Genomic DNA, 22884 nt, shown 5'->3' with positions numbered 1-22884 from the left:
TTTCTTGTTGATTTATTAATCCGTTTTCGATATTATTTTGTTTTGTTTTAATTATGCATAAACACATGCTTCTAGCTGGTAGGGTTACTATATTACTAAATTCTAATGGATATATTTTATTATTTCTGATAACGGTTCGCTTTTCAAAATCTATTTTTGCATTTTCCTGCCGTAAAAAGGTTGACCCTGTTCTTTTAATGGAAATTTGCTAGGTACTACGTGAAATTTATGAACTCCGTTTTCCGAGTTTAAGTATACTATCCCAAGAGTTTGTTGCTTTTCTTCTGTTATGCCTTGAATTTCAACTTTGTTATCCTGATATACTAACGTGTCGCGAAGTAAAGAGTTTGCTTTAATAATATTAATATCAGCGCCCGTATCTAACAAGAATTGATCTGATGAATTTGTGAGTTCGTTGAAGGGGATAGTGATTTCGGGAGGTTGTTCGGATTGTGTATGTTCTTGCGTTGTTTCTATTATGTGGATTGGATTCGCGCGACTCGTTGATTGGCTTAAGCGTTGCGCGCTCTTCGCTTGGCCTTGGTAGTTTAAATGCGAATTATTAGATTGATTGCCGTTATAGTGATAATTATTTGGTGAGTTGATAGGGTTATTTCGATTATTATAATTTCGTCTACTATTTTCTTAATAACTATTAGTTTATGTATTACTATTATTATTATTAAATCTGGGTCTTGAATTATTGTCAAAGTTTTGCACAGTATTAAATTCGCGATTATTATAGCGATAATTATTGTGTGGAAAATTTGAGTTTGTATTTCGGTTTTGCATATTAAAATATTTTTTCCTGCATTCGTTTTCGGAATGACCTTTTTACAATAATTGCAAGTTACATAATTTGATTGATTGTGATTATTAAATTTAAGTCTGTCTGTATGATATTGAGATTTTCTAACAAATCTAACAATACTTTCTATCGCGTCTTCTAAAGTATTAAATTTTTGCACTAAAAGATGTTGCCCTATATGTCTATGCAATCCACCTATAAAATGATCTATTAGTTTATTAGTAGCAAATACTTTTAGTCCTGTTCTTGTTGTCGGATCAGGGTAGTTAGAAATCGCGACAATCATTTCAGAATTTAATTTTCTTACTTTATTAATATATTCCTCCAAGGATTCATTCCTATGCTGTCTGAGATTGTTTATTTCCAATTCCCAATTATCAAAGAGATTTGAAATTACCGAATTCTTTTTCTAACGCGCTACATAATTCGTCGGGATTCGTTATGGTATATATTGACCTAATTAACGCAGCGTCTCCTGTTAATTTAGTTTGCAGCTCTAAAGAAAAATAATCTTTCTTCTGGTTCAGTTAATTCGAGGACTCCTTTAAAGTCAGATGTGAATTGATGACCGGAACATTCGTACCATTAAAGACTGGCAAGAGTGATAAGCTATGACGAACAGAAAAATAACTATTGCTTGTCGAAGTAGAAGATCTTCGACTTTGTTGGTCACGGGTATGGCTTGGTTCATCCATAATGTGTACTAGTGATGACGCTCGATCGTTCGTAATTGTCGGTTTTTCTTTCAAAAATATATCGGACTCGAAACTATTATTTATAGCTACTTTCGAAACTATCTGTATTATAGTGCGCTTTGGAATTTCTATAACTCATATGACTTCGTAAGACTTACAGTAACAGCAGAACGTAACACGTGGTTGTCCGGGAAATATTCATCGCTAATGCAGAATCTCATCGCTCGATGAGGTTGTTCAGGATGCCGTCGTTCAATAAAGTCCTTTTTACGTGTCGGTTGTCTACGGAGTCTCGTCGTTGCCATCGGCGTTGTCTCGAAAGGATATTTGCTTTCGTTCCGGGATGTCTCGTGGTCCTTTTCCGTGCCCACTGCGGAGTTTCCGTCTGCGACGTATCGGCTCCTTAATGCCTTTTACCTCAAGTGATTTTTTTTTTTTTTGCTTTTATGCTACAATTCACCAGGGTTTCATCGGACTATAGGTAGCCAAATCGTACAATTATGAGGAATAATCGTTTCTATTGTCGCCTTCGTCAAGTGGGAACAATAATCGTCAACCAGACTTTAATCTTCTACTAGATTGCGAAGTTTTCTCGATTTTAATCTTGATTGACTGTGTTCTCTTCCTTCGTGCTTTGTTTCGTTGACTCAGTCTTGTTGGCAAAACAGAGGTGTTGGTAGATGCTTCAACCTTCTTAAATGGTTACCGCTGCCACCAGTTGTTACGTGCGCGACGTAATGTGTAGAGGAATTAAGAATTCAGAGAATTCATAGGATTGTTGTAAGGTTAAATTTTATTTCTCGCACACGATACACTTGACGAGATTGCGATGTTTTTCCTTCGAGTTTTTGACGAGAACTACTTTCGTGTTCAGGAAGGATCTTCGTCCAAGACGAGGTAGGCGGTATTTTGCTGACGTAATAACCAATAACGCGACGCGTTTTGATGCAAGAATATAACGATTGGGATGGTTTTTTAAAAGGGGAAAACTACGTGAGAATTTTAGAAAACGTGATGATGTGTTATGAGTTGTTTGGACAGGATTAAAATGAAAGTGTGTCGGAAGAGGAAAAAAGGAAGAGATGTCCTGAATTACTTAAATAACGCGATACTTAAAATTTGTTCGACAAAGGGGAACAAAAAAATAATAGTTTTCAAATCCCGAGTTTCGGCACGTAACAGCACGGGTGCCCGCGAGCGCCCGCGAGCGCTCGCCTGTTGTGCACATCTCAGGAGCGTATCTAATATTTTTAATACTTTGGGATAAAGTTTTGTATTTCACACTTACAAAAATAGCGTTGCGTGTCTATATGAAGGATAGTATAGTCTTAAACTAGTATTTGAATTTTTGTAACAACATATTATATATTCATAATTTTATGGTTGTATTGTAAGTTTATATTTTAATACATTGTTATTGTTTATATTATTGTTTTATTTTCTTTGTTATATTTAAATTTTCGTTAAACATATTTAAATGTATTAATTATATAATTTTTAATTTAGCACAAATTTTGACAACTTACAATATTTAAAAATAGAGATAAGCATTTTAATTAAAATTTTCCTATAATGAATGCTTATTATTAGGACAATCAAAACATGCTAGAGTATATTTCTTTATTTGACTAATAAAAAAATTAACTAAATATAAGTTGAATTCATAAGAATTTATGCATTTTAAGTCCTATATATAATATATTACAATATATTTTTGCATATTTCATCTTTAAACGGTTTAAAGCTAAACTGTTATAAAAAAATTTTATTATATATATCACGTTTAACTTAGCGTTTTAAAATTATATTTTTAAATCCAGAAGACTAGTCCTTTTTCTGCGAAGAAAACTTCCAACAATTTTAAAATAAACATCTGCTAATATTAATCTGCTAAACGCTCAAAATAAAAGAAAAACAATAACTAAGCAAATAATCAAATTGTCTCTTGTCTAGAACAGTCAGACACATTTGCAATCTTATAATTTAACGTTTGTAATGGATAATTAAAGGAAAACCTTAAGTTCAAGTTCGGACAGTTCTTCATGGGAAGAGAAGTGGTTCGTAATGAAGCATGATAATCAAACGCAATGTTTGATCTATGGAACCATTACGAATTCAAAGAAATATAATGTCGGAAGACATTATAACACAAAACATGGAGCCACTTATGACAAGATAGAAGGATCGAAGCGAATTCAACTTTTGCACGATTTAAAATCAGCTGTTTCCAACAATAAAGTAATTTTCATAATATACATATTATTATAATATAAAATATACGTTTTTTACTGTAGTCAGTTTTAATTTAATTCATTATATTTAATTATACCCGGTAAAAAATTTTTCGTATAAGAACATATATGCATATAAATATGTATAAATATATATAAATATATATATGTTTTTACATAAAAAGTTTTTTTATCAGGTACATTACATTTAATAAAGATATTATTCTAATGCAGGAAGAAGAATCGGAATTAAATAAGCCTGCATTGTATGCTAGTTACAAAATTGCTCATCTTATTGCACGTGAATCACCATTCCTCTCCATTTAGCATTGATCCATTTCTCAAACAATGTTTAGAAATTGCCGCAGAAACAATATATCCTAATGATATTAATAAATTTAAATCAATTAGTCTCTCTTCTCGAACTGTAGTACGTTGCATTGAAAAATTAGCTGAAGATCTCGAGCGACAATTGGTACTAAAAGCAAACAATTTTATTGCTTTTTCATTAGCTCTCGACGAGAGTACTGATATCGTTGATACTGCACAATTGGCAATTTTTATTCGTGGTATGGATAGCAACCTCTCTATTACTGAGAAACTTTTAAATATAATACCTCTGAAAGGTACTACGATTGGAGAAGATATATTGTTTAGCATTGAAGAAGCAATAGAAAACATAAATCTATCTTGGGATAAATTAACTTCAGTTGCTACTGATGGTGCTGCAGCAATGATTGGACACAATATGGACTTCGTAGGACGTTTAAAGTCTAAACTAGCACAATCAAAACAAGAAATACATTTGATCCATTGTATCATCCATCAAGAGGCATTATGTACAAAATCTTTAAAGTATGACGAAGTAATGAAAATTGTAATCAAAGTTTTAAATTTTATTAGAACTACTGGATTGAATCATCATCAATTTTGCGAATTTTTATCTTCTTTAGAGTCAGATTATATCGACATTTCCTATTTTTGCGAAACACGATAGTTTAGTCGAGGTAAAACTCTTCAGCGTTTCTTTCATTTATGCGAAGAAATAATTATATTTTTAGAAATGAAAGATAAGTCTGTGCCTGAACTATCACAGCCTTCCTGGATTGCCAATTTCGCATTTCTTGCGGATATCACTAATCATTTAAATATAATACATTAAATTATTCTTTACAAAGATAAATTAATTATTCATTATGTTTGATCAAATTAGATCTTTTAAAATGAAACTTATGGATCAATCAATTTCAATCTCGATAGTTGTTGCATTTTTCAAATTTATTATCTGTTGCCATGCACATTCAAGATAAGTAATGTGAAGAATATATAAATTCACTTCAATTACATAATGAATTCGATTGTCGGTTTAGGGAAATGCATGTTTTAGAAGCAGACTTACTTATTTTTATGATACCTTTTACTGTTGATATTAATATTATTCCCTCAAATATACAATTAGAATTAATATATTTAAAATGTGACACTGCTCTTAAAAATCGTTTTTATACAATTACTGACATCGTACAATTTTATTCATATATATCTCAAGAACGTTTTCCTCGACTACATGCTCGTGCTACAAAAATAATGAGTATGTTCGGTTTTACATATTCATGTGAACAATTATTTTCTATTATGAAATTAAATAAATCGCGATTACACGAACAGATTCACATTTAAATGCAATAATTCGTTTAAGTTATGTCAAAACGATAACACCTGATATATCGTATATAATATTGGAAAACTGAATATGAATCAAATATTAATTAAATGTTATAAGAGTTGCTTATTTAATATTATTGTAAGAATGGTTTATTTAAAATATAGATAGTTACTAATTCTGGATCTGGATTTGTGCAACACAATATTTTTTTACTCCTTGAATAGCACGTTCAACGAAAAGACGTTCCTGCTATCCCCTCTCCTCACTTTATTACATCTAGCCGCCTAACGCTAGCCCCAGCGCGCTCGATTATTACCCGCGGGCATTGAACGTCCGCGAGCAGTGCTCACTTGCCGACTCCTGAATTAGAGCAACACTAAAAATATTTTTAATTTCGGCTCGAATCTTTACATGCGCTTATTTCGATCGCCTTTTCGATATAATACATGTCTCGAATCGCGCAATGACAAAAGGTACAGAAATCCTCACGTTAACTGAATAAGGCAGTAATGCGATACAGTACTCGGGAATACACACGGCAACGACGTGTCCGAACTACGCTTTCGCCGGGTGGTTCGAGCTCACTCAAGACGCCGATTTAATTCGCAACACGTGATCTGATACATCCCGCGAACGACACAGCTATCTCACTCTATAGCAGTACATTCTATGCGCGGCAATACAAATGAGAATCGTACAAAGAAAAAACTACAATTATTTCGACTTTCCGTGATTAACAAGGGCGAAAGAAAATTACCACAACGATTTGACAAGGATCACAAGGGAGGCACATGGCCGGTTCAGCGAATGGACAATGGCGATGACGCAATATTTTCGCAACCGCGAGGAACGCTTCCCAGTGAAATTTTCTTCGAACCAGCCTCGTGCGATCCCTCGGGTCTGCGGACGAAATCGACGGCCTCACAATCGAAACGTTTGCTTTACCAGACGGCAACTCCTTTTCCTCGACTGCTTCTTCTCGTAGTTTGCGATACCTGGCTCCTGCGTACACTTACAAAAGCTTTGCACGGAAAAGTGATTCTCCCTCGCGAACTCTCGCGATACCGTGATGGTCGTCATCCTCTCTCTGCGTATCGATCAGCACTGCGGCGCGATCAGCCGCTAGATCCTTTATTTTTCGGCGCGGATCCTAGATAGCCCGCGTTCCGCTGATCCCGCGGAAGATTCGAAGGCGGAGAAGATCCTTCTCGGTCGAGCCTGTGATTTTCGGAAATCCCTTTTCGGCATCCCTATCCCTATCGATCCTTCCGGTGAGAGGTGGCTGTCTTTCCCGGCTCAAGTATTCGTCCCCGTGCTCTTCGGTTCGCCTTTGTTTGTGTGGGATCTCCTCGTTATTTCGCAAGGAGTGGCGCCTGTCCTTTCGCTCTTCGATCTCCGCGTTGTATGGGTCAGTCCTCTCGATTCCTGAAAATGTTGCTCTACAATATGGGAACCAGTATGTAGAGAGGGAGTAATTCGGCAATTACTTAGGGCGATACGACCTGATAATTCCTTGCACCCAGTGGAGGTATCCTCTGTGTATCCAGTCGTCGTTGGTCGTGGCGGGCGGTGATACATAAATCTAGCGGCAGCCGTCAATTTCGTCGCTTTAATCCAGCATTGCGGAAGCTAAATGACAGTAAAGAAGAAAAAGGAAATTTGCGTATGGAGTTCGTAGCTCACCTGCGTTCTTGCTCTTCTAACGGGTGAACGCAGAAATGCTCCGAATTGATCCAATTAAATCTTGTGACCGGCGGCCTCAGGGCGCCACATCACAAAATATATATATATATATATATATATATTTATTTATTTATTTTATTTATTAAAAATATTAAAATATTATTACATATATGGCTACATATACATACATTAACATAATGAGAGTAAAAAAGATATAGATAAGAAAAAAAGATATAGAGAGTAATAAAAATATTGATAGAAGGTGGGGAGGAGGATGTGGCCACGGCCACGGCCACGTTCACGTCCACGTCCTCGTCCTCGCCCGTCGTACGCCCGTCCTCTTTTATTTCTATTCTTTTGCCATCGCCTTGCTGTAATTTAAAAGAAAAGAAAATATTAATTGAACGAATTGAGTTCAGTTGTTAAAAGAATACAGTTAACATAGTATTAAGAAATAATGTTTTTACTTACGTTTTTGATCTGACAACTGCGACGATGGTGATGGCCCCGATAACAGAGGTAGTGGTGGCCCCGACGGCGGTGATAGCCCCGACGACGGAGATAGTGATGATAGCCCCGACGACGGAGATGGTGATGGTGGTGATGGCTCCTGCGGCGGAGGTGGTGGTGGTAGTGGCTTCGGCGGTAGAGATGATGGCCCTGGCGATTGCGATAGCCCTGGTTGCGGCTCTGAGAGCCGCTCTAACTGCTTTTCTAACTGCTTTTTCAATTTTTTAATTTCCGCTCTCGGGACCGATAAATCCTCCATATTCTCGCTTGTATCACTCATAATATTGAAAAAAACATATATTATATTATATTTTATAATATATTATATTATATTATATTATATTATATTTTATAATATAAAAAATTATATTAAAATTATAAAATAATTATATTTAAATAGTAATATAATTTATTAAAATATTATATGTAAGAATTTTCGCGAGTCACCCGTTAAATGACTCCGATATTTCGGCGATATCGGCCAGCGGCGCTAGTTGCCAATCACGTGAATTATACATGATTGTTCGCACATGCGAATTACTCCGGAATTCGGAGCAACGGTCCGGAACTCGCCGGTCGCGAGTCGTGCGAACACTCGAATTTTGATAATTGTAGAGTCAAGTCGTATTAATTAGAAAAACTCCTTGTGCGTTTTGATACTTCGTGTTAAAGCAGAAATCGGTACTTTAGTTGCGGTGCCGGTGGTGCGAAGCACATTTAAATACTTTGAATATTATATATTTATTCGCGCAGAACTGCAATAAACGTATATAAGTTATTTCAATAAACTCTTTGATTGTTTGTTAAATTAAACTTTATTGATTGATTGTGTGATCCTCCTCCTCTCTACGAACTAGGTAGATCCAAGTAAAGATCTGACAAATAATTATATCAGAAGTGGGATAAGCAACCTCGCTGCCTTAGAAATTCAGTAGCAAAGTTGGAATTTGCACGTGGCACTGGAAATCGGTCTTCGAAGCAGTCATTGATCTTCGAAAAATCGGTCTCCGAAAAATCGGTCTCCGAAGCAACCATATCAAGTCCTTCGTACTCTTGATAAGTCGTTCTTCATTTAAAATGGATCGCCGAATATTGGAATCGATAGAGGTGGAACAATTCAAAGAGGAGGCGAGAAAATTACGGCTGCAAGTAGTTGATCGGAATCGCATGATCGATATACTGACGGATCATGTTGAGAGAAATAAGCCAACAGCGGAACTACTCCCTCGTTTCGCTCCACCGGGATTAGAAGAGCCGTTCACGTTCCTCCTTCGATCAACGTAGCTTCTTAGAAATGGTTGCCGAAAATCATTGCCTCAAGAATTAGCGGCAGTAATATCTGCCGTCATTCAACCGCTGATACAATTGCAACAGCAGATATTGTAGCAACAGCATTTGCAGCAAGAGACGCTGCAAAAATTGCTTATTACCCTCTCGAATCAACGAGCATCGGGACAATAATGCTCCAGCACAAGGGAGTACAGAAGCTGGTGCTTCTCGGGAGAGTCAATCTCCGCGTAGCCACATCTCTACCGAGAATTCGACATTTGCAGCCGTAACATCGGCACAAGCGGTTATTTTATTGGCTTCGCAGATTCCGAATTTCGGTGGCGGAGAAGAGGAAAACGTGATGTTGTGGGTAAAGAGGGTGGAGGCTAAAGCACAAATTCATCGGGTAAGCGATGAAGTTACTTTATTGGCGGCTACGGATAAACTAATAAGTACAGCAAAGCGATGGTATTATTTGCAATCCGGTCCAGTGTTGGAGTCATGGAGAAATCTGAAAATAGAAATAAAAATGCTGGATAGAAAAATTCTATTTCACATGGCCATGCAGAAAATAAAATGGTAATATTGCAAGGAGTCATTCGATCAATACGCGGATGGACAAATTAGCCTTGGCTAATCACTTGGCCATCGCTTGAATTTAGAATCGCAAGAAATAATCAATCTACTAATCAGCGGGATAATGAAAAATTCGTTAAGAGCACCCTTACTATACAAGTAGACAGTGTAGATCAATTTCTAGAGAAAATGAGATTAATCACAAAAGGGATTGAAGAGTTGGAGAAGAAGAATAGAGAAGAAGCCAGTTCCAGAAACTAGAAAAATCCAAGGATAATGTATCATTGACAAATGCAGGTGCGGAGGTGAAGCAGATGGTCGAAGATTCAAGGAACAGAGTAGACCGGAAACCTGTTTTTGCTGCCGAGAGATAGGTAATCGCATCTGGAACGGAATTCTGTACATGTCCACCGACAACTATCGGTTCCATAACAACGTTTGTCGCTTGCGATCGCAAGCGACCGTACAAATGTACATACTTATCGACAACTGTTGGTGTCGTTAACGGCATTGACCGATAGATATTAATTAATTAATGATTGTTATTGATTAATATTGATTAATAGTATAATATATTATACTTAATAAAAATAATGTAAACTTGTAAAAATAATGTAATAAACTTAAAATATAATATATACTTAAAAAAAATAAAATAAAAGTTTTTATTATACATACCTGCACATACGTTAATATATTGTATTTATTAGTGCATAATTTTATATTAATAACATAATAAAAATTATATACATAATAATCAATTACATATTCACACACACATACACACATACACACACACTTTATATAAATTAGTATATACATACCTTCTTTGCGTTTCCATATTTTTCTTATAATAATATAAATGTTTTTTTTTGTAATAATATATAGGTTTATAAATTTACATTTAACCTTAACATGCCTCGGTAATCGAAAGGATAAGATGGCTGCCCGGTAAGCAGGAGATCCAAGTTCGATTCCTGGCTGAAGTGGTATTTTTTCGCAAAATAATTACGAGTTTTCACGACTGGTTCGTGGTCGGACCCCGTCGTGACGCACACCCTCCCTTCTTATTTGGGGGCTCGAGCCATGCTTGATGTAATTTCTCCTGTCGTGTTCCAGGAGGATTATTTGTATATTTGCCAATGGCATTGGAGGGTGTCGCCGCTGCAGTCCGACCTGCATCCATCGAGAGAATAGGACCATCATCTCTCTGGAGTACCGGTCGTGGGGATTCGAAAGAATACATGTATATATGTATATTGTAATATATGTATATATATGTATCATTGTATTGTTGACGTGTTATTCTAAACACGTTATTTGCGATAAATATCATCACATGCCTCGGTAGTTGAAAGGATAAAATGCCTGCCCGGTAAGCAGGAGATCCAGGTTCGATTCCTGGCTGAGGTGATATTTTTTCGCAAAATAATTACGAGTTTTCACGACTGGTTCGTGGTCGGGCCCCGTCATGACGCACACCCTCCCTTCTTATTGTTAATAATATTGATGTAGCGTTGAAAGCGTTGATAGATATGGTAGTCTGATTTCTCATATCATTGAATAATTATCTAAGAATTCTCAATGATTCGTCAATTGAATTAGAGCCTGAGGAACGTACTTTTAGATCTATCACGAATATACCGATTAGTATTCTAGGAAAATGTATGCTTTTGATTAAATTAGATAAGTATACGAAACATCCGATTAAACTTACCTGCAACGTAACGAATTCCGAGTTGCTAATGTTGATGTAGTCATCGGTAGAGACTTCCTAGAAAAAGAGAATATTAATCTATAGCCTGTTAAAAGCAGAAGATTCAGAGATTTTTACAATTATTACCCGCTACAGAAGCTATGCCTGTACAGCAGGATATCACTTCAATAATTAGCGAATGCGAAATCGATTTTGATTGGTCCGTTAAAGAAAAACTGAAAGAAATCATTGTTGCAATGGAGAACTTAGATATGCCAGTTAGACGATGATTATTTGGTTCGGGTTTATCTTAAAGACAAATCTATATATGCGTATGCTCCAAAAAGATTTGCTTGGCAAGAACGTCTGTAAATTCGTGAAATTGTCGACGATTTTCTTGCTCGAGGCATTGTTCAAATGAGCAATTCTCCCTACTGTGCTTGCGTAATTCCAATTAAAAAGAAAAATAATCGCATTAGATTGTGCGTAGACTTGCGCCCGTTGAATGCTCGCTTGCAAAAGCAAAAATATCCTTTCTCTATTATCGAGGATTGCTTGATGAGACTGAACGGAAAATCAATTTTTACATTTCTTGACTTAAAAGACGGCTTTCATCAAATCAGGAGACGCGGTAGTGTCTCGGGTGTCAAGTCAAGATCAACCGAAAACACTGCCGTGTGACTTTACACGAGTCGTCGAGGTTTGAGCATCTGAAATTATCGAATCTCAATAACGGCTAAACCGATCAAGTTCTAAGTAGGCTTGATCGATAGTCCGACTTGCATAATAAAAGTATTTTTATTTTTCTGTTACGTGCCCTACAAGCAGAGATATTGCTATGCAAAGTCCGATTTGGAAATTTTTAATTTAAGAAACGTCATCATCGTCGCCTTTGTACGGCTGCAACATCTATCACGAGATGTCACTATTAATCTTATCGACTCAGTGGAAGAGAGTTGGGATACGTGTCTCTCGATATCTTCGAAAATCGTAAAAGTTATTAGGATAACATAATAAGATAGGTGATTATAAGAAAAAAAATTGAAAAAAAAATTGCTATCTATTTTATCGATTTCCGCCGATAATATAATAATATTTTATTATCTGCATGGCGCCAAATTTAAGTTGTACCATTTCTTGTAACCTCCTACCTCATCATGTTATCCTCATGTGTCTCTCGATACCTTCGAAAATCGTAAAAGTTATTAGGATAACATACTAAGATAGGAGATTATAAGAAAAAAAAATAATTGAAAAAATAAATTGCTATTTTATCGATTACCGCCAGTAATATAATATAATACTTCAAAACATCTGATATCACTATAAAATTACCTTTTTTTTTTAAAAAAAGGTAAAAAAAGAGTGTCAAATATAGTGGATATTGCCAACTCAAATGATTGTGTAAAATTTATATAAAAGATTTGATATGAATAATTGGCGCCAAGTTATAATCTTACAAACATGGAGCTACAAGTCCATTTTAGTCAAATTATAATAATTAATATTTGAATCGTATAAAAAATTTGTAAATTTTTTAACCACTGTTTTAAAAAAATAAAACTCAAATAGTAGTTTCTTTAATTTAAAAATAATAAAAACCAAATTATATGTATATCTTTCCATCCATTAAAAACTTCTTTTTCTAATCCAAGTGGTAGTAATTATTTAGCTTTAATCGCTGCTTAAATCAAACGAAATTAATGATGAGATTATTTGAATGTTACAAATAAAGGCAAAATTTATTATTTAATATAATTAAATTATAATTACACACACACACACACACACACACACACACACACACACACACACACACATATTTATGTTCTTTTTAGACGTATGAGCAGCGCCAAGTGTTTTTACATAAAAATTTTTTTAAATAAAATTTTATCATTTATTTTATACTGTTACTTTATAATTCTTTGTGATAAAAACGTAGGTTGAGTAAAGCAATTTTGTGATATAATATTTTAAAGCTAAATAATTACTACCACTTGGATTAGAAAAAGAAATTTTTAATGGATGGAAAGATATACATATAATTTGGTTTTTATTATTTTTAAATTAAAGAAACTACTACTTGAGCTTTATTTTTTTAAAACAGTGGTTTATCAAATCTTTTATACGATTCAAATATATAATTTGACTAAAATGGACTTGTAGCTCTATGTTTGTAAGACTATAACTTGGCGCCAATTATTGATATCAAATCTTTTATATAAATTTTACACAATCATTTGAGTTGGCAATATCCACTATATTTGACACTCTTTTTTTACCTTTTTTTTAAAAAAAAGGTAATTTTATAGTGATATCAGATATTTTGAAGTGTTCCACTATACTTGACACCCTTTTTTTACCTTTTTTTAAAAAAAAGATAATTTTATAGTGATATCAGACATTTTGAAGTATTATATTATATTACCGGCGGCAATCGATAAAATAGATAGCAATTTATTGTTTCAATTATTTTTTTTTCTTATAATCTCCTATCTTAATATGTTATCCTAATAACTTTTACGATTTTCGAAGACGTCGAGAGACACATGAGGATAACATGATGAGGTAGGAGGTTACAAGAACTGATACAACTTAAATTTAGCGCCATGCAGATAATAAAATATTATTATATTACCGGCGGAAATCGATAAAATAGATAGCAATTTTTTTTTCAATTTTTTTTCTTATAATCACCTATCTTATTATGTTATCCTAATAACTTTTACGATTTTCGAAGATATCGAGAGACACGTATCCCAACTCTCTTCCACTGAGTCGATAAGATTAATAGTGACATCTCGTGATAGATGTTGCAGCCGTACAAAGGCGACGATGATGACGTTTCTTAAATTAAAAATTTCCAAATCGGACTTTGCATAGCAATATCTCTGCTTGTAGGGCACGTAACAGAAAAATAAAAATACTTTTATTATGCAAGTCGGATTCAAGCTATCGATCAAGCCTACTTAGAACTTGATCGATTTAGCCGTTATTGAGATTCGATAATTTCAGATGCTCAAACCTCGACGACTCACGTAAAGTCACACGGCAGTGTTCTCGGTTGATCTTGACTTGACACCCGAGACACTACCGTGTCTCCTGATTTTAAACTTTTCTTTCTTTCGCGCGCAATGGCGCTTCAAGCGGCCTATTTTCGTTATACATGTTTATTGGTCAAAAGACCATACGATTGATGCGATTGGTTAGCGTGACCATGTGAGCTAAATGCAATAAATCTATAGATTAATGGAGAAATCGCGAGTGATGAGGCGGACAGAGTTCAAGTAAGATTGTTGTACAGACGTGCGAGACATTGCAATAAAAAATAAAAGTGTGTATTGTACGTAACCCTTCGCGTATACAGATTTTTGTTCTTATAAAAAGAAAAACAGGTATTATATTTTTATTTTTATAAATTGTAGAATAATCAGTTTATACTGTTGTAAGAAACTAAGAAATTAATTATATCATTTCTAGATTCAAATCTAAAATCTATTCGTGGGAAGTGTTTATTTTCTATTTACCAGGTAAAAAAAGTTTTTAATATATATATATACACACACACACACACACACACACACACACACACACACACACACACACACATATATATATATATATATATAATATATATAAATTATACATGAATTATTAATGATGTCAACCTATTATAAAATATCAATCAAAATATCGAACTGTCAAAGATGTCGAATAAAGTATGTTATAAGTAGTCGGTAAGTTTTTCATGCTTATGATAAATTTATATATTTATAGAAAATATATTTATAGATAAATTTATAGAAAAAAGTTAATATTATGATAATTTCAAAAAATAGATTAAATATATAAGAACTGATAATACAGATTTAAAAAATGTTTCAGTTATTTATCCGATTATAATGTACTTATACATACTAAATAAAAATAAATAAATAAATAATAATAATAGTAATTAATAATATATTAATAATAATAATTAATAATAATCATCAACAATAATAAATTGATCGATTGAGTGCTATTATTTATTATTGTGATAATATTAAAACAATATTTATTTACAGGAGTTGTTCGAAATGGCCACCATGGCACTCAATACACAATTGAGCGCGTCGAAGAAGATTTCTTGTAGCATTTACAACCATATTGGTTGTAATAGTAGCAGTAACTATCATTTTATCTTCTAATTTTCTAAGAGATCATCAATCCGTTTCTCACACACACATATTCTTTTATTTTACATCGACGTAAAAATTTTCATTCAACGTCTGCTGAACAATATGCGAGTTATGTGATGGCGCTTCGTCTTGGTGAATACGTTCAACGGTACATTTTCTAATAATTCTGGCAAATTATGGATTAAAAAATTATTGTACATGACGCTATTAAGTTTTATAAGCATTTTGAAATGTTCAATCTATGATAATTTGTCTTTCAATCAAATTTCATATCTATGATATGAAATTTGATTGAAAGCGTTTTTGTATTAGTTTTTACATGGTTTGATTTAAAATCATACAATATGAGTATGGTATAACAAATAAACTTACTATTGAATTATTCAATATACTACAATATACCGGCTCACAGATTTTTATTAAAACGATGTTGATAACTCCGAACTACATATTCATTAGGATTTTCGTTGCTCAATTTGTTATACTATATAATAATGATATTGCATGATTTTAAATCAAACTATGTACGATAAAATCTAATACAGATAACGCTTTCAATATCAAATTATAGATTGGATCTTTAGAAATGCTTGTAAAATTTAATAGCGCCATGTATAATAATTTTTTGATTCACGATTTGCCAGAATTATTAGAAAATGTACCGTATGAACGTATGACAAAACATAATTTCAAGACGGAGCACCACCATATAACTCGCGTTTTGTTCAGCAGACATTGAACGAAAAATTTTTACGTCGATGGATTGGTTGCAGTATCTTGTACGTGGCTTATTCGATCATTGGATTTGACTCTGATGGATTTTTTTTATGGAATTACATAAAAGAATATGTGTATAAGAAACGGATTGATGATCTCATAGAACTAGAAGATAAAATAATAGAAGTTACCGCTATTATAACGCCCGATATGGCTGTAAACGCTACAAGAAATCTTCTTCGACGTGTATCAATTGTGTATTGATGGCCATTTCGAACAACTTCTATAAATAAATATCGTTTTAATATCATCACAAATAAATAATAGCACTCAATCTATTAATTTATTATTATTTATAATTATTATTAATATATTATTATTGTTATTAATTATTATTATTTATTGTTTATTTATTTATTATGTATAAATACATTGAAATCGGACAAATAACTGAAACATTTTTTAAAGCCTATTTTATCAATTTTACATATTTAATCTATTTTTTGATTATCAATATGTTAAAAAATTCTATATTACCATTATAATATTAATTTTTTTCTATAAGTTTATCATACAAGCATGAAAAACTTACCAACTGTTTATTCATTCGACATCTTTATATTTATATTTTAGGTTGACATTAATGACAACTGTATCTTAATACTTTTATGTATAGAATAAATGATGACCATTTTTTTAAAATGGGATTGTATATTTTTTATTATGCAGTAGTATATATGCAGAATAACTAGAAGAGTTATATTACATAAATCATAATTTTATTTAATTAAAAAGCTAAAAGTCATCATCAAGGAAATCTGAGAGTTATTTCCACTTAAAAAATGTATATGTATAAAAAAGATGTAAATGTAAATGTAATAATAAAAGATGTAAATGTAATAATGTATAAAAATGTAATAATGTATAATGTGTATAAAAAAATAAAAAATTATTTTTTTAAAAAAAGGATAAAATAAGGGTGTCAAGTATAAGGGCACTTGAAAAAAAAACTGTTGGAAATTAAAAAATAGAATTTAACTATCTTTTATTTTAAAAAAATAGAATCTGAATAGTATATACATCTATATCTTCATTGAAGAATCCCGTTAATCCATGTGGTAGTAATTTTAATTGTTTAAACAAAATTATGTTACAAAATTGTCATACCTAACTCAATTCTAGTTGTGATTAAACTAAAAAAAAAAAAAGAAATGCTTCCGCATTGTCAACTCAAATGATATCATTTGTATAAAAAGTTTGATATCAAGAATTAGCGTCAAGTTATATTCTTATTATATATATAAAAATTGCATTATTTTACTATACTAAATTAAAAAAAATAGAATCTGGTACATATCTCAGTATCTTCATTGAAGTCTTTTTACTCTAACTCATATGATGATAGTTTTAATTTTTTTTAAAAATTTTTACAAAATTGCTAGCTAACGCATCATCATAGTTGAGATCAAATTACAAAATAAAATCTAAGTTATTGTATCTTTGTATTATCATATACCTCAATGGATGAAGGATAAGATACCTGATCAGAAATCGAAAGATTCCTAGCCTAGGTGATATTTTTCGTATAAGGAAAAAAAAGGAAATGAAAAGAATAATTCATATTCAAATTTGATTATCGATTTAAAAATATAGCTTTGAGGTGTATTAAAAGTCTGTTAATGATACTAGCACATAGTTTGCGATAGAAGTAATTGTTCCAAATTTATATAAATTTAGGTGTACAAAAAAGTTCTGAGCTTTAGATTTCATACAACCGAAATAACAATTTAAATTTTATATATCTTCCCGCACTTTTGCGGTTTTAAAGCGTTGACATTTGGCCTTCTAAAATGCCATACGGTTTGGCATTTGATGCACATAACCTCAAAAATCAGTAGTGTTCACAATGGCAATAACAAAAGAGCATATTAGAGTATTTTCCATCCACTAATTTAAAAAAATGAAAAATTATAGGATACCTAAAATCCAATCCCCGGGCAATGTCATTTATTACCTTATTGTATAAAACATATATTATTCTACACATTGTTAAATTTAAATTATGATAAAGATTACATTTATTTTCTGTTAAAATATTAATATAATTATCACTACTTTATATATACATATCATATTAATTAAGTTAATTAGATTTTGTTCGAAATTATTTATAAGATCGAATTAAATTAGCATATCCAAAATATTTTAGAACAAGTGTGAACAATTCATAAAGATGATTTTATATTATGTGATGACGATTGTGGGATATTCACGCAGGGCCGCATAACATTCTCATGTAAAGCGAAAACATGAATTATATAAATAGAATCACTCATCTGCGTAGGGATGCGGCCCTACGTAGAAGGAGTTATTTTTAAGAGCCATATCATCACTTGTTACAGTTCTGCTTTCAGTTCTACTAGGTTTCAGTTGCGGCAAACAGTGCGACGGTTTCATATAATAAAATAACTGTATCATATAGTGAAACAAAAAATCAAGGTAATATCTGTTTACTACATGAGAACAATATTATTAGATATGCTGTTAGAATTTGATATTGCTTTTTCCTTACTAGTGAAAAATTTACTTTTCTTAATTAAATCAATGTCTTGATTTAATATATACGCGCGTGCATATATATCATTATCGCTCAAAAGTTTGAAATACTCTATAATCTTTTGACAAAACTATATTTTTATTAATCTCATAATTATTTTATTGAAAATATTTATAAAGACGTACATTATTTACAAATTACATTTAAAGTAACATGTATACATAAATTCGAGCTGCGAGAAGAGTTGGAGAGAGTACATAAAAAATATCCTATTTTTAAAAAATATCATTCAAAAATTTGGCAAAAAGCTTGATACAATATCAAAGTAAAAACTATTCAAAAATTAATCAACACAGTGCTACAATTATATTAGGCAGTTAAAGCAAAAAAGAATTTTTTACAAGAAGAAAATTTGCTTTGTTTTACTTGTAACATTTAAATTAGTTTAACATTTTTTGTTTCATTCATTATAAATTTTATTTAAATAATGTATGTGCGCGCGCGCGCGCGCGCGCGTGTGTGTGTGTGTGTGTGTATTTATATATTTGTATATACATATATTTTGCTGGTACAATTATTTTATTGAAAATGTTGACATATATATATGTGTGTGTGTGTGTGTGTGTGTGTGTGTGTGTGTGTGTGTGTGTGTGTGTGTGTGTGTGTGTGTGTGTGTGTGTGTGTGTGTGTGTGTGTGTGTGTGTGTGTGTGTGTGTGTGTGTGTGTGTGTGTGTGTGTGTGTGTGTGTGTGTGTATTTATGTCAACATTTTCAATAATAACTGTAGCAACAAAAAACATTATTTAAAAACTTTATTTAAAAAGTGTAAAGTTTTTGAACACTAGTGCATGTTGTGCGATGGTTGGTTCCTTATCTTTCCATATAATAAATTTACCAAAGTTGACATATGAAAATAAAGCAAGTTCTATTTTGCGTATTATTCGTGTTTCGTGATTCGCAATTTTCTATTCGTATAAGATTTATCATTTGTTAATATGGATTTTCTACGCTATTCACGATTCATCATTCATCATTTGATTTACGATTCACGATTCACATTATAATTTACGATAGCCTTATTGCGAGCTATGAGTAAATATGAATTTTAATACATAATATAACATTATATACATATTAATACGAATAATTTGTGATTTGCGTCCTTTAATTTTGTAAAAATTCACTCTAAAGATGAATCGGCGGGAATAATGATAACGAATTCGACGAATTTGGTCTTTCACATTATTTATTTCATACAAATGAGTTCATACAAAAGCGAACTGCGAATCACGAAATAATTGCACATAGAAAAAATAATATTGATGAATTAATGAGTCAATAACATCAGGTATAATTTTGTTAATTTAATAACAAATAATTTTGTTAATTTAATAACAATTAATATTAAGAAAAGAAAAATATTTGCATTTATTTTAATAATATTATTATTCAATCAACAAAGGGAAGAAAAGTTTAATATCTAATTACATATAATTATATATAATTTTGTATATCTAATTATGTATGGATTTTGACCTGATCTAATTATATATAAATAAAATTGTTTATGATTATATATGAACAAATCAAATTATGCATACTTATGACAACAAAATTACGATTGCGTTCCGATATTGACTGCTAGTACTGAAAATCTATAATATATGTGACACCCCTTACAGAAAATAAATAAAAAAAATGAAAAAATGAAAAAAATGGGAGAAAGTGATGAAACATTTTTTGTCTCATATCATCGTATGTTTCTAAAATCGGTCATCCATCCATTTGGAGATCCTGCTCGATGTCGCTTAATTTTGGTATTGAGATGAAACCTGCTACTGAAATGAGCAGGCTTCATCCCAATACCAAGGTGTATCCGTGCACATAGCGTACAAAAACGCATATTTGCATATGTGTTTTATATTTCTATGAATACATCAGTTTTAATGATTATTATGGTAAGAAAGATTATGCTAAGAAATGTGCATTATATATATTAAATATATGTTTTTTAAACATTAGCTTTAATATGAGAAACATGATTCATTTATATTCATACATATTAGATTAGTGCAAAAATAAATTGTAGTTTTTAATAATCAATTTTAGAATAGTATCTCGGCTCAGAAAAAATTATTAATCGAATTAAAATTATTAGAATTTATACATTTTTGCCAAGAACAAATCTATACATTTTTTACAAGAAATAAATCTATTTATTCTGGCATAGAATTCTAGAATCCTATAATCCTGATAAATTCTTCGAAGGCATTTTAAACTGTTACTCGATTGTTGAAAATTTTCTCCTGCAGAAAGTTGTTGATATACTTGAAAAAAATGTTCAAGTGAAATCGGTCGAAGAGGGATCTGATGAACAAGATGAGTAAAAGAATTTCATAACTCAGTTCATTCAATTTTCGCAGATTAATTTTCGAGATATGCAATCAGAAATTATTATGAAAAAGAATTGATTCTTTCTAAATAATCAATGTTGGATGTAAACATTGCAATTCTCAATGCATTTTGTCAACTTTTTGGAATATTTCTCTGCTATGATGGTTTTTTTTTTAGAAATTCAAAAAAATATCTAACTATCCAAAAAATAGATTCCACTTGCCGATCACTAAACACTGATCATAACTTTTTCTTTATACAATTTTGGTTTAATGAAATGGTGCTTCATTTTGATCCACTGTGCGGAACATTGTCGTATATAATCCATTTCTCATTACATAATGCGATCAAGAAATAGATCGTTTGAATGAAAAAAGCAAAGTCTTCGTAACGGCGAATCTTTTTGATTTTCATTCTCATATGTCACTCATTTGTTGAGGACATTTTCCAATTTGATACAAATGTCAACAATTGAATACTTAATAATTGTTGAATATTTAATAATTACAAAAGGATGTCTGCGACCCTTATCATTTTCAAGGCTCTCATCTTCGTTATAAAATTCATCAATGTTGAGCTGTATGTTTGTTAATGGTTCCTTGATTAAATAATATTGATATTGCGAACAGTGTCTATAGCTTAATTTTCCATTTTAAAATCATATAATAAAATCGCACAAATTTGTTTTCTCTATTTTAATTTGATAGCCTAATATAACCAATGAATAAACAGTGAAAGCGAAACCATTAATCATAAAAAAGCAGAATGAAATTAGCGCTTGAAAATAATATATAACCTAAACATAGTTACGTATAGATTTACTTTAATATAAACATCAAAATTTAAAATAATAAAAACTACAATTACTTTTGCATCAACCAGTCTAATATAGATAAAGTTCAAAAAATAGGCTAAAAAGTAAAAATTATATTTATTTCAAACATATATGAATATTTACAATCATAGTAATTATTTCTTTACAAAAATTTTATTTTTTCCAGAGAGTGTAATAAGTATTTTTTAAAAATATGTACTTGTTTTTTTAAAAAGAAAATAATAATTTCGGAATAATATATTCGTTTAAAAAAAAATGCAATTTATAAAGTAAATGAGAATTATTCATTTATTTTTATATGTAACATTATTTATGGATACATGAAAAATATTTAGTATTTCATTTTATATTACATTTAGAATAATACAATTATTTAATCGACTTTTCTTACAATATTAATTGTTGCAACATATTATTTTATGTTAAACATTTTTTTATCAAGCAAAAAAAACAGAATCTTTTTTATCTATAATATTTTTAAAAAAAACATTAATAATTTCGAGAAATTATATAATTAATTATATGATTAATTATTAATTTCGAGAAATTATATAATCTATTTAATAAAAATAATCATACATTTTCAATATTTCATAAACGGACATCTTTGAAATAATTAATCAGCTTTGTTGAAATAAAAAATTATTATAATATTTAAAATAATTAAGATGATTTTAAAAATTTACTGGAACATAACTTTTCTTATCTGTCATAATATGAGTATATACATGACAATTTGAAAGATCTAGCTGAGATGTGAACCTTATTCCTGTGTATCTTTTATCTCAAACGCACTCAAGTGACGGCAATAACATATAATTATCATTTTAGTATATAAAAAGAATACATTTTTTATTTATTTGTAATAACATGCTTCATTTTGCCAAAAATGGTGTTAATTCCATTAACATTTATAGATATTATTGTATTAATACTATATTTTATGTCGCTTATTATTACTCAATTAACCCCATGGAATCGTAATCTTCAAACGTGTCGTAAGAAAAAAGTTTTTTAACATATTTATAATTATTAAATGCAATTTCAAAACAATAGTTCCAAACGAT

General features: G+C 31.3%; 1 protein-coding gene and 1 long non-coding RNA gene across 8 annotated transcripts in view; one reads left to right on the top strand and one right to left on the bottom strand.

The window, feature by feature from the left end:
- Nucleotides 1-9699: 9699 nt before the first annotated feature.
- The window catches only part of LOC148937271 (uncharacterized), a 169978-nt gene continuing 156793 nt past the window's right edge, over nucleotides 9700-22884 (bottom strand). The window contains exon 4 of the long non-coding RNA XR_016138466.1: nucleotides 9700-11212. This is a non-coding gene — a long non-coding RNA (uncharacterized LOC148937271). The remainder of the gene's footprint in view (nucleotides 11213-22884) is intronic.
- Nucleotides 14261-22884, top strand: part of Grip (Glutamate receptor interacting protein) — a 256270-nt gene continuing 247646 nt past the window's right edge. For 2 of the 7 annotated variants that reach the window (XM_089073305.1, XM_089073302.1), the window contains exon 1: nucleotides 18477-18531. The gene's annotated coding sequence lies outside the window, so the exon portion shown is untranslated. Of the gene's footprint in view, nucleotides 14530-14614; nucleotides 14665-18397; nucleotides 18532-22884 lie in introns of those variants that run through there. The other 5 variants (XM_089073303.1, XM_089073301.1, XM_089073299.1 and 2 more) reach the window with 5 other exon arrangements.

Source organism: Pogonomyrmex barbatus, unplaced genomic scaffold, assembly GCF_055798465.1.
Source record: "Pogonomyrmex barbatus isolate J1 unplaced genomic scaffold, ASM5579846v1 scaffold15, whole genome shotgun sequence".
Lineage (NCBI taxonomy): Eukaryota > Metazoa > Arthropoda > Insecta > Hymenoptera > Formicidae > Pogonomyrmex > Pogonomyrmex barbatus.
This window is presented reverse-complemented; position numbering and strand designations above follow the sequence as displayed.